At 37.9% G+C, this 13,560-nt stretch overlaps 1 long non-coding RNA gene across 1 annotated transcript; it reads right to left on the bottom strand.

Annotated features, from left to right (window-relative positions):
• Positions 1-1,640: 1,640 nt before the first annotated feature.
• Positions 1,641-13,161, bottom strand: LOC102470243 (uncharacterized). Its single transcript, XR_334040.2, has 3 exons — positions 13,089-13,161; positions 9,049-9,111; positions 1,641-1,849 (listed from the first exon to the last, which is right to left on the bottom strand). It is a non-coding gene; the product is annotated as an uncharacterized LOC102470243 (long non-coding RNA).
• Positions 13,162-13,560: the final 399 nt, after the last annotated feature.

Below are 13,560 nucleotides of genomic sequence, written 5' to 3'. Positions count from 1 at the left end.
CTCATTGATCACTCATTGTTTCACTCATTGAAACTTACCGTCAGCAAAAGCCAGTTGCTCTCTGGAGAAGAACAGCTGTCATAGAGCGATGTGAGAGACAGTGCGTAAGCATCCACTTTGTCTCCTTTCTCTTCATTTCAGTTCAGACAGATTGTGGGATTTGTTGATTCGTTATGTTTTGGGAAAGAGAAACATCCTCCAAATTAAATAGTAATCTTCCCGGGGCCACCAGGTGGCATGGTGGTTAAGGTACTAGACTCCCACATGGTTGGCCAGAGTTCAAGTCCTAGACCTGGTAGCCTGAAAATTACACCAGGCATGTGTGCATGCATGCACAAAATCCTAGAAAGGGAAGGGATTATGGCATGGCCATCCCCTCTGGGGAGTGATTTCTCATTTTCCTTCTCACTGTGCCTCTCTCTGGCAAGCACACATGTCCGGTGGCACAAACCTTAAAAAATAAATAAATAAATAAATAAATAAATAAATAAATAAATAAATATAAAGCAATCTTCCTTAGTCCATTCCTTTCCTGGAACTTTATTCTTAATGGAAAACACTGGCAAATATCTTTCTCTATAGTCAGCCATCTATCCAAGATTTTTCTCAAAAATCTATGTTTTAAAATTATAGCTTATTTTTTTTCCTTTTTTTGGAGAGGTTTTTGCTATAGGGCACATGTGCTCGCCAGACAGACAGAGAGAGACAGAGAGACAGACAGCGAGAAATCACCCCCCAGGGGGGATGTTCATGCTGCAATCCCTTCTCCTCCATTCTCCTCTTGGGATCTTGGGAACGCACACACATGCGCCCGGCGTGAGTTTTAAGCCACCGGGTCCGGGACATGAACCGCGGTCGACTACATGGGAGTCCAGCGACATAGCCATTACGCTAACTGCTGGTTCCCAAATTATAGCTTATTTTTACCTCCGTACGGAGGTAGAGCATTGACAGGATGGGGAGGTGTGGTGTTATCGGTTGAAGATATTTTGATCAACCGGACTGGGGAGAAATGTTCACATATTGAAATAGTCACACTGTAAGCTAAACAATGTGATTGAATGTATATACAAAAAAATATATAGCTTATTTTTAAAAAGATTCTTATACAAATATCACTGCTCCATGAACTAGGGAAAAAAACTACTCTTTGACATGAAGTTTTATTTATTTAGGCAACGAAATGTACAGCTATTGTTTCAGACATTGATTAGTTCTCATTTTGGACCTGTCTAAGTCAGTTCATCTTGTGAACTGCTCATTACTTCAGTGAAAGAGAGGGAGAAATAGAAAAGCAGGGTGGAAGAGAAGGAGGGAGGAAAAGCATGAACCAATTTCAGGCAATCTATGTTCCCCATATATGCACAGATCAGACATTTATTCCCAAGACATATCATTTTCTTCTTTCTCCAGGTTATAGAATAATCGTGCTTTAGCTTAAATCCTCAACATGACCACAGGAAAACTGGAGTAAGTCTGGAGGGACTCTCTGTAGGCCGAGTATTTAGAAGTTGGTAACTTCAGAGAATTTCTCTCTTTCTATATTTTATTAGCCTGTTGCTAGAAATAAAGAAACACAGTAGCTTCGAAGTCGCATCCTACTGAAAGGAAACTTGCTTCTTGATAAGCTGCAAGATGATGACTCCTTAAGGAAAATTTAGAGGAGTCACTTGGGCTGATGAGTCCATATTCAAGACCACGTACGTAAATGGTTCATATGGCATCTGAATCTCTCTGAAAACTCCTTGAAGTTGCAGCTCTTTGTAGATCTCTCTGTTAATTATCCAGGCGTGTGGAGCAGAAGTTGGTCGATCAAACAAAGTCATTTTTATTTCGGGTGTTGGGACATCTGAAAACAAACCACAAAGTTATAGAATGAAATTTTGTGTGAATATGAATCCCATTATATCAAAACCCACTAACTAAAGCTACTAGAAAAAAAAAAAAAAAAAAAAAACAGAAAATCACTCCAAACCTAGAAAGAGATTGCAAGTTCTATGCCCTTTGACCTAAAGCTGGTATCTATTCATGCATGAGAAAACACGTGGTTAATATAGTCTTCTAAACACATGGCTTCCAGTGTCACGTTATGTAAGAGGTCATGGAAAGCATACTCGACAGAAAAGAAAAATACTGAGAAAGGTTTCCTCAGATGAAACCATGTTTTTGCTGGTTTTGTTTTTTGGTATTTAGTACCACTCCTGCAATGACTGCTTATTGGGATTACCCAAAACTCTTTCCTACTCTCTGGTTAGAAGTACCATGCTTTTCCTTGATGTATCTCCCATCTTAAACCACACATTTCTCTGTGGAATCTTTTTTTTCCTTTTTTAAAATTTTATTTCATTTTCTTTTATACATTCAATCACATTATTTAGCTTCCAAAGTGAATATTTCAATATGTGAACATTTCTCCCTAGTTCAGTTGATAAAACTATAAAATATCTTCAACAGATAATACATTTCTTTGTCCCATTAATGCTTTGTCTCTGTATTTTTCTTCTACACATCCTTCTTCAGGCCCTACTCTTCCACATACACTATATCTGGTATTTACACCCATTTACTGTGTTTGTATATCCTTTAGTCAATCGGTTTTAGTCAAAGAGTGCAGACACTCGGTATATATTAAGTAGGGACATACAATGTCTCTCCTTCATAGCCTGGCTTGCTTCACAAAGCAGTAAATTTCCATATTCTTCCACTTTCTGTCAAAAGCCAGAGTCTTGTTTTTTTGTTGTTTTTTGTTTGTTTGTTTGTTTGTTTGTTTGTTTTTATAGCTGAATAGTATTCCATAGAGTATATGTGCCATAGTTTTTCAATCCATTCATCTGTCCGGGGCATTTGGGTTGGTTCCATGTCTTAGCAATTGTGAATAGTGCCGCAGTAAACATTGATGTGCAAGCACTTTTCCAATGAAGAATTCTTCTGTACTTTGGGGAGATACCAGCCCTAATAGTCAAAGGCACAAAGCATAACTCAGGTTCACCAATCAGAGCCATTACTTTCCTAACTAAAGTAATTATTTCAGGGATGAGCATGAGACCACCATGGCCAATTAAAAACTATCTTGAGATTGGGGACTGATAAAGACAGGTTCTCCCTTTTTTGGAGGGTCACAGACAATGAGTAGACATTTGGGGCTACCACTGACTATCTCCCTAATATGTGGCTAGAGGCTGTATGAAAAAGAAGTCATACATGAAACATACAAAACCATGAGATGGATATTAACATAAAATTTTGAAAACATTAGTCAAGCTCCTGGATCCAATTATTCTCCAAACTATTTAGACTTCTGATAATGTGAACCAATAACTCTTTTGTCTGTGTGGTGTTTCTGTCTGTCACTTGTACCTGAATGAATCCTGACTAGTAATAACATAAATAAATGCCCAAGATTATGAGTACACAGCATGAAGTGTTCATTTCAAAGATTAGAATGAACCAGATTTGATAATGTACCTATTTCTGCATTACGTAGTATTAAAATGAAGTGAATGAAACCTGAACTCAAACCTTTTCAGATGTGACCTTCCTGGTATCTTAAGACCACATTGTGTCTTGGGACTTTCTTCAAGATGTATTTAGTATTATGACAATCCTCACACAAGTTAGCAAGTAGCACTTTCTGTATTCTAATAACTATGATGACATTCTCTAGGGATAAAGTTTTATTTTGATTTCCCATACCCACAGTTGACATCCCTGTCTCCAGCTTGTCTTCTCTCAAAAGGATATTTAAGATCCTTTGGAACTAGGAGATATTACATGGATACAACTGAATTATTTATTGAAAAAGAAAGATATGGAAGCATGGGTTTCCACTCAGGGTAGGTCAACAGACAGGTCTACAGTGTCAACCTTCTTTGGGAAGAACACAGTCCGTATAAGAACAGTGTGAATTAGAATGCCCAATTAATTTTTTTCCTTCAGTATCATGGGAGACAAATGTATCTCTGGCATTTCAATTATTGACTCTCAGTGTAATGACAAGGATCTCATAGAAACCCAGGCATGCCCTAAATAGTTGTGAAAAAATTCCTAAATGGCATACATTCCAGGGAGGCAAATGTTTCTGTCCTACAGAGACTCTTTACATAGTATCCTCATGCCTTTGACTTTTAGCTGCAGTTTACATTTGGTGGCCTAGCTGTTGTTTTGCAAAGGCTGAGACAATATAAGCTGTCTCAAAACTAACAAAATAAGTACCATCATTTTGATCATCTGAATTGGAGAAATTCCGTAGAACAATCATGTAAATTTCATTGTAATCAACTCACCCTTCTTATTCCAATCCTATTTTTCCTATCCAATTCTGAAGGATTCAAAAGGAACCTGGCTCCATGTCTTATCTCATAATGCCTGATTTCCCTAAACTGAGAGCCCATTGCACAAAGGTGAGCGAGCTAAGAAAGCAGAGCCAAGAACTGGCATGTGGCTCAAGGCTGGAAGAAGGCCAGGAGCAGTGTCCTTTATTCTTCCCACCCTCTGTTCTTAAGCCATGCCTCCAATGACATAGACTTCCTAGAGAATGGAGCAGGTAAGTGTTTAAGTGGCTAAATAGTCCCCTGTCCTTCAGAACCTTCAAGGAGAAATTGCCACTGAAATTTTATTAGAAACTATTCTTGTGGCAATTTATACCAGTGGCCATAAAATTTTATCATTCCCTTCAGCCCAAAAATTCCACTCCTGGGAATATTTCCTAAGGAAATAACTCAACAGAGGGAAAAAGCAAGTGCATGATAATGTGGTTTGCAACTCTATCTAAAATAGCAAAGCAGCAGAGGGAATCTGAATGTGTAATAATGAGGAATATTTAAATAAATTATTATGTATAACCAATGGAATATTACATGTCATAAAATTATAATTACATTGTCTTGATATACTATTCCATGGAAACGTATAAAAATGTTACATCCATCTTTATGATTACAACTATAAACACCGAGAATGTATATAGATGAACATTAGGACAGAATTTGAAAAGTGAAAGTATACAATCATACTAGGATTCTGAGGTTATTGGTGATCTTTCTTCTCGTCCATAAGCCAAAAGCTACACTCTCGTCACCTGCTCTCCAATGTGACCTTTCTATTTCCTTAACGCATTTTCAAACAATTTTGCAAATCTAATCTGTCTTGGAGTAACACAAACTTACATTTTTTTAATTATAAATTAATAGCTGCAATGATAAGCCCCCTGCTTTCTTCTTTTTTTTCTTTTTTTTTTTTGGTGAGGTTTTTGCTATAGAGCACACACACTCGCCAGAAAGTCAGACAGAGACAGAGAGATAGAAAGCGAGAAATCACCCCCCAGGGGGGGATGGCCACGCCGCAATTCTTTCTCCATTCTCCTCCATTCCCTTCTTGGGATCTTAGGCACGCACATGCGCCCGGCGTGAGTTTAAGCCACCAGTCCAGGACTTGAACCACAGTCAACTACGTGGGAGTCCAGCAACATAACCATTACACCAACTGCTGGTTCCAGCCCCTGCTTTCTTCTTCAAGGGAGAAAATTCAACCTTAGTTATCTAGTAATTCTCTGAAGAGGTTTATAACTGAGTGCCTCCTAGGCACCAGAGTTCATTTGGAATTAGGGACATACTCATCAGGACACTAGAGTCAAATATGCTCTGACCTACATTTCTTTGCCTTTGTTTCACGGAATTAAAAAAATATTACATGTTTATCACCTTATATTTCTTAAGTTATGATATTTTATCAAAAACTGGATGTCCACCCTCCCCCACATATCAGGTATCTCTGAAATCGAGATGCATTTCATAATTGATGGCATCTTCAAATACTGTCATCCAAGTAGTAGTCGTGAGGGTGTTATAATCACCAGCATGTGTGCAAACTTGGTCATAGATCTTCATAGGGTTGTCACTTTAGTCATTTGCATTGTTAGTCCTGTAAAATGATGAAGTTTATTGCTGTCTTTTAACATTCGCACTATTACTCAGCATTAAATAATGTGTGATTGTACATGCAGAAAAGCATAGGTACTGAAAAAATAGGGTATAAATCAACTAACAGCAGAAAAGGAGGAATGACTACAGTAACAACTAATTTATTTTGCTTGTATTTTCTTTATTATACATGCACAAAGGTGGCAGGTGGAGAAGAAAACTCTAAGTCTAAAATGGTCTCTTGAAAATATAAAATGAAAAATTTTAAATGTAAGCGACATGGTGTCATAGTTCATTGCAAAGCATTGTTTATAGCGTTTCGTAAAATGATACCTCTTGAAAGTCAATGGCGATCACATATTTTATAAACATAGTAATTGACAATACTATAGTATGATCTGACTTCATTTCTCTCCCACCTAATTCTCCTTTCTGTTACTTGAGATGTAGGATCTCTACAATTTGCCATACCTCTGATCTATGCTGTAGAACTCATGTGCTAAATATGGTATGAAGAAAACAAGAAAAGCATAGACCTAGAGAATGTTTTGGATCCTGGACCATCGTTGAAGTCAGTGACATTCATTGTTCAAAGGACAGTCAGAAAATATATCTGAGTATGAACAACTTCCATGCAGGGCTAAGCTTAGCGGCAGAAGGATCTTGACAAAGTCCCTGGACTTGTGTTAAGAGGAGACTGAAACTGGGAACCAGCAGTTAGCGTAATGGCTATGTCACTGGACTCCCACATAGTCAACCACGGTTCACGTCCTGGACTCGGTGGCTTAAGTCGGGTGCGTGTGCGTGCATGCCCAACATCCCGAGAGGAGAATGGAGAAGGGATTGCAGCATGACCATCCCCCCTGGGGATTTCTTGCTTTCTGTCTCTATGTTTCTCTCTGTCTGCCTGGCGAGCGCACACGCCCCATAGCGAAAACCTCTACAAAAAAAAAAAAAAAAAGAGACTGAAAAGGGGTGAATTGGCTGCATTATTAAAAAAAAGTCTCATTCATACAAATTCTCCCACTTTGAATTAGGAGACTTCTAGGGCTAATTCTTATGAATTTGCAAGTGCAGTGGCATTACTTAATTAGTTAAATCCTAATCTCAGCCCTGACATCTACCTTCTCAGTAAGGTCTTGACACAGTACATGGAAAGAGCTTGGACCAACAATCTAATATCAACAAGGATTTACCCTTTTTCAGTTATCTTTAAGACTCATAGTCCAATTATTTAGATGATAAGAATGCTTTAAAAAAAAAACTCAGAAGTCACTCAGAAAATAATAATTTGTCATTGTGTCGATCATGTTGGAAAAGATGAAAAATAAGTACTTATTTTTACCTAATCTTTAACTTTTCTAACTTCAATTCTAACTTCTATTGATCAGACTATTGTTAGTAACAAAAAATAGTATTAGCTAACATTGATCAAACACTATATAAAATATGTAAATTTTATCATCTAACAACTCTATGTAATATTTTATATGTGAGGGGACTTCAAAAAGTTTAAGGAAAATGGAAATAAAGTATGAGTTCATCTTTGTGCAAAAAATTTCAACATCCATGCATAGATTTTTCATAATATACATTTTTAATGAATTTTTGAAGACCACTTACATCAACAGAGCCAGAAAGTGGTAGAGTGATGGTTAAACCCATAATTCTGTAACCCTAAAGTTGTTTTCCTAATATTATTCTTTGGATCTGTGATTTTACTTCTTCCTTTTCTTCTTCTTTTTCCTTCTTCCTTCTTCCTTCTTCCTTCTTCTTCTTCTCCTTCTTCATTCTATCTAGAAGTCAACCTCCATTACAATTTTTTACCAGGGCACATAGTCTAAATAGTCTAAGTGTTTTTAGTGCCTTTTTCTTTCTTCATCAACTTTCCCATTCCATTTAAGTAGGCTTTAATTTTTCAGAAAGAAGTTCAGAGGCCTTATACCAAGCATCAGTTACTCCAAACAAGTAAAGAAACTTCATGTGGAGGGGGGAAGGGGGGGAAATGACCTTAGAAAGAGAAAATGAGTTACTGGTTTTATGGCCCATAGACAAATAAATTGCATGGCTGTCTGTAATTGATGAGGCTCAGATCAACATTGGAAGGGGACTGCTCAATGCCTCAATAGCAGTTGACCCGAAATCTTAATTTCTAGAGAAATCTAAATGAGGAATACAACAAGAAATAGGACTGGAAAACATATACATGCTATACAGAGCAAGGCCTACAATGGAGTTTGGGGTGGAGGGGTGGGAACAGTTTCCTTCTCCCTGTACCTGCCACATGGCCCACACCGTGCCCACACCTGATACTCAGAGCCTGGACCAATTCTTCTCTCTCCTTTTCTCTTCCCACTTTGCAATTATTCTGGCTTTTCTCCAAAGATCTTATGTGGTTTTCCATAGTATTTTTTATACTTACATTTTGGAAGTTATTTCTGGCAACAATGAGGGGAATATACTAGAATAAAAATAGACACCTTAAGGCATGGGTGCCAATTAAGAAGGTAAGAGGCAGTTTTGATAAAAACCAAGTCTGAACTTGAGTAATGGCAGTGGTAGTAGTTGGGTAGCTTCAATTTCAAGACAAACTAGCATAGCAGAATAGTGCCTTGGGTTAAGGCCTCTGTGATGGCTGGTCAGCAACACAGCTATCTAACCAGCCGCTATCCTGAACCTTGACACTGTCCGTAGGGAATGTCATCTCTCATTCATCATTCTGTCCCTCTCCTGCCTTCCTTCCCACAGCTGTCTGCTTCAACTCTACCTGGAACGCAGCTCCTTCTTCCTTTTGAAATTCATCTTTCTACATGGCTTCAAGCACTATGAGGAATTTGGGTCTCAACAGTAACAAATGCCTAAGATTTCTGCAAGGGTTTGTAATCCTCATTTGAGGTCAGTCAAAAAGATGATCATTTTGCATCTTGATTTGCTTGACTTCATTTAAACCTTGCTCTGAATTACAACTACTTTAAAAGCTATGTAAATGTTAGTAATCATGGACTCTTGAATAATTATGGTTGCGTTGGGTACAGGTTTATTGAAAACTACCTTGTCATTGAACCACAAGCATTTATTTTATGAGTCATCTCAGTTGGTTCAGACAGAGCTATCAGTTCCAATGGCTCACCTGGCCATGGTCAATGGAAATGTGAACACAGAATCTCCCCACAGGTCAGTTCCACAAGAGAGCCTGTGAAAAAATAAATAAATAAATATATAAAATAAAAATCTCTTGATCAAATAATGCTTGCCTTCTTGAAGCACCTTTGATGTTCACATTAACATCTCAAAGGCTCTGAGAAGTCCTATATTAAATAAAGCTAATGGAGCATTTCCCAAATGTATAAATTTGAAAATCTATTTAGCCTGACTGTGCTTCACAGCTTCCCTATGATGAAAGCATTGGGTGTTATTTCCTTAAAAAAAAAAAGAAAAAAATGGTAGGAAGGGCTGATGAGCACAATTAAAAGTCACTTAGCAAATGTAAGTCACTGCTCCTTAAAAACATGGGAAGTATGGTGAGCACAATTAAAAGTCACTTAGCAAATATAAGTCACTGCTCCTTAAAAACATGGGAAGTATCAAGACTGGGCCATATATAAACCATTACTCCATCGGTCTATGGCCTTCCCTTCCCAAATTAAGTCTATGTCATTGCTTACAATGAAAGAATGAAATCACTCCCCAGACATTGCAGAGTAAACATAAAAAGAAGAAGGAAATAGAAAGACAGACTGAAACAGGGACAAATGAAAACAGAGACAGAGATCTGTCCCAAAGTTACAGTGAGCTAGTGGGGCTTACACCTTACAGGTCTCAGGGGAAGACCTAGCTGCATGCCATAGCATCATACACTTTTGTAACATTTGAAAATAAGAGAGAGTTAAACTGTAATGGTTTCGGTTACTGTCTCTTTTCACTCAGATTTTCTATGTGTTACATTTTCTCCTGATGGCGAGAAAATGGTATCAGTGGTGTCAGTGTGAATCATTTTGGGTTTTAGCGAAGAAGTTGAGTTAGGGAGGCATTGCGTTTGGGTTGAATAGATATGTTTATGTCACTTCTGAATAAATAAGTATGAATATTCATTAATGAGTCAAGTGGATGTGGTATAAGATCAATTGGATTACAAGTTTTAGCTGAATAAAATATAGCAGCATTTGGGAGCCAACCAGTGACACTGCTCTGAAAGGTTGACCCACATGGGAACATTCAAGGTTCACATCCAGGGACCTCTCTGAGGACCCCAGGCACACTTGTATCCATGATCCTGGGCTGGCAGGGGCCATAGTGAATTGCGACATCAAGATCCTGTTGGGCATGTTATCTCTCTGTCTCTCACCCTCTTCATCTCACTCATGGGAGAAGTAAATAAACAAAAAAGTATGTAGATACAGAAACATTTAAAAATGTCTTGAACTACTCTTGTTTATGCTTTAATTTAACTCATTGTATGTTTTTCCAAACTATTATACTACTAAAATTTAGATGTGATAGAAAGAAGCCAAAATGTAAACTGAAAGAGAAAATCAACCAAGTTTCAATGTCACCAAAAGTCTTATTATAGCACAATGAAAACTAAAGTATGTTGACTTAGGATCATGAATATGAACAACATATCACACCAAGAATATCCCAGACAGAAATAACAAAGCAAAAGACAAGACAGACCAGCAAATGGCATGGAGGTTAAGGTACTATAACCCACATGGCTGACTGCCTGGCTCATGTCCCAGACCCAGGGACTTGAAAATCATGTTGGGTGGGCATGTCCAAAATCCCAAGAGAAGACTAAAGGAAAAGGGATTGCAGCAAGACCAACCTCTGGGAAATGAGTCATCACTTTACCTCTCTCACTCTCACTCTATCCCTCTCTAGTGGGTGCATATGCCCGATCAACAACAACCAAAAAAAAGCAAAAAGCAGACAAATATGGTAGTAGAGAAAAACACAATTTGTGGAAGGATGTCAGCCATACCCTATTTAAAGAATATTGTCAGAATAAATAATACTTTAGAATAAATATGACCCAAGAAGACTTAAAATGCTGAAAATCGTAAATTTTATATGCAAAGCAAAGGTTAAAAAAATTTTTGATAATTTGACAAAAAAACTTGAACATGCTAGAGGAAAAACTATTATCTATTTTCTCTGTTTAAAAGATTCCTAAAATTTTTTGGCATTTAGAAAGAATGCAATTAAAAAGTGAGCAATTATAGAAGTGCATCGAGAAGTTAATTAATCAAAGTGTTATTTTTCAGGATTTTGTTAGTTGGTAACTGTAAACTCTTTCAAATGTATAACTTGTAATTTCTTATTCTAAACAAAATACATTTTCCTTTTTTTTTTTGAGAGGTTTTTGCTATAGGGCACTTGCACTCGTCAGAAAGACAGAGAGAAACAAAGAGACAGAAAACAAGAAATCACCCCCCAGAGGAGACGGCCATGCCACAATCCCTTCTCCTCCATTCTCCTCTTGGAATCCTGGGCATGCATGCACATGCACCCAGCATGAGTTTAAGCCGCTGGGTTCTGGGACTAGAACCACAGTGAACTACGTGAGAGTCCAGCAACGTGGCCCTTATGCCAACTGCTGGTCCCCAAAATATGTTTTCATACTACCAAACTTAGCATTTGCAACCATATATCTTTTTCTCAAAAAAAAAAAAAAAAAGCATCTCAATGTGTAAAAGCCTCAGATCCCACACAGTCTGAATCTACTCCTGATCTACTGTTCCGATACTTTGGCAAGTTGATTCAGTCACAAAATTCAACCAGTTGGATGACATTTACATAGTGGCTCACCTACCAGCAAGTTTAATCAAAATTGGTCCTATACCTAGACTTCTCAAGATAAGCTTCTCTAAGCTCAAATCATATTCTAAAGCAGGTAGGAATATATATTTTTCTCTATCCTGGAAATTTCACATTCTATACATTAAAAATGATTCCATAACATGATTGCACATGAGATTTTAAAAATGTGTATTTGTAAAGGTAAGTGCACCCAAATATGACCTCTTGGTTATAAAACACAATTTTGGAGAGAAGACAGACAGACTTACTTGTTTTTTTCTTTTTTTTTCTTTTTTTTTTTTTTTTTTGAGAGGTTTTGCTATAGGGCGTGTGTGCTCACCAGAAAGACAGAGCAAGACAGAGAGACAGAAAGCAAGAAATCACCCCCCAAGGGGGATGGCCACACCACAATCCCTTCTCTTCCATTCTCCTCTTGGGATCTTGGGCACGCATGCACACATGCCCAGTGCGAGTTTAAGCTGTGGGGTCCGGGACTCAAACCACGGTCTACTACATGGGAGTCCAGCGACGTAGACATTACACTAACTGCTGGTCCCAGAGAGAAGACAGACTTCTAATACTTACTTATAATCATGTTCATAACCAAGATAATACAAAACAAATTTACCTTGTGGCCTATTGCAATGATATCATAAATAGATTAACTGAGGCAGGTAAAACACTGCAGGGGACCATAGGTCTTTCCTTGTTTAAAGCAACTGCAGACTGAGAAACTCCTAGAATATATTGCCTTCACTCCCTGCCAACCACTACATACAGATCAATAATCCACTTTCTGAGCAGTATTAAATGAGGTGTGAGGGTTTGGAGGAGAAAGATCTTTCGTGCAGACTTCACCTTGTAAATGGTCCAGGCAGTGATTCTCAGAAAAAATTAATTGTGAGGCCATTTAGGTGGCATGTTGGTTAAGGTGCTGGAGTCCCACGTGGCCAAACATGGTTCAAGACCTAGACCCAGTGGCTTGAAAAATCATGCCAGAAGTGTGTGTGTGCATGCCCCAAATCCCAGGAGGAGAATGGAGGAGAAAGGATTGCAGTGTGGTCATCCCCCAGAGTCGGGGTGGGGGGGAGGATAATTTCTCACTTTCCCTTTGTCTCTTACTGGTGAGTGCATGCGCCCTGTGGCAAAAACCTTTAAAAAAAAAAAAAAAGAAAGAAAAGAAAGAAAAATTTTATTTCTTGCTTTCTTTGCTATTCCCAATCTCTCCTTCACCATTACCAAAAGAATAAAATGAAATAAAATACTGAGAAAAAGGAAAAACAGCAAACTCTAAATATCCAACAGTTCCACAGAATAGATGGGGTAAAATACAGTACATTAAACTAAGATTAAGATTGCTGTGTTTTTTACCTGGCATCCTCCTTTACCACTTCTAGACAATTAAAAATAGGTGCATACATCACATCTTCAAGAGTCAGTCTTCATAATTAGCTGGTAGTCCCTGCTACACAGAGAAAGCTGTTAAAGGAAATGACAACTCAGCAATGTGCCACAGCACTTCCATTTCTCATTGTTGTGTTGATAAGCATCTGAAACGGCTGTAATTAAAATGATGCTATGCTTCTATTTTTAGTAGATCTTTTCACTGTCAAAATTAAATATATATGGCAATAAGCAGTAACCTGGCATGGTAAATACCATAAACAGAAAATAGACGATACGCTCATGATGCTATTCTATAGTCAAATAGAAGAATCTCTGAAACATGTATGCAATGGCCCATTTTCCAATATAAATATAATATTTCATATGAGATAAATTACATTTTAACTGCACCGATTTCCTCAGATGACAAGAAGATCATTAGCCCTACAAGTACTCC

The sequence above is a fragment of the Tupaia chinensis genome, unplaced genomic scaffold, assembly GCF_000334495.1.
Source record: "Tupaia chinensis unplaced genomic scaffold, TupChi_1.0 Scaffold000140_1, whole genome shotgun sequence".
Lineage (NCBI taxonomy): Eukaryota > Metazoa > Chordata > Mammalia > Scandentia > Tupaiidae > Tupaia > Tupaia belangeri.
The sequence above is the reverse complement of the archived record's forward strand: the minus strand, read 5'-3'. Positions and strand labels throughout refer to the sequence as shown.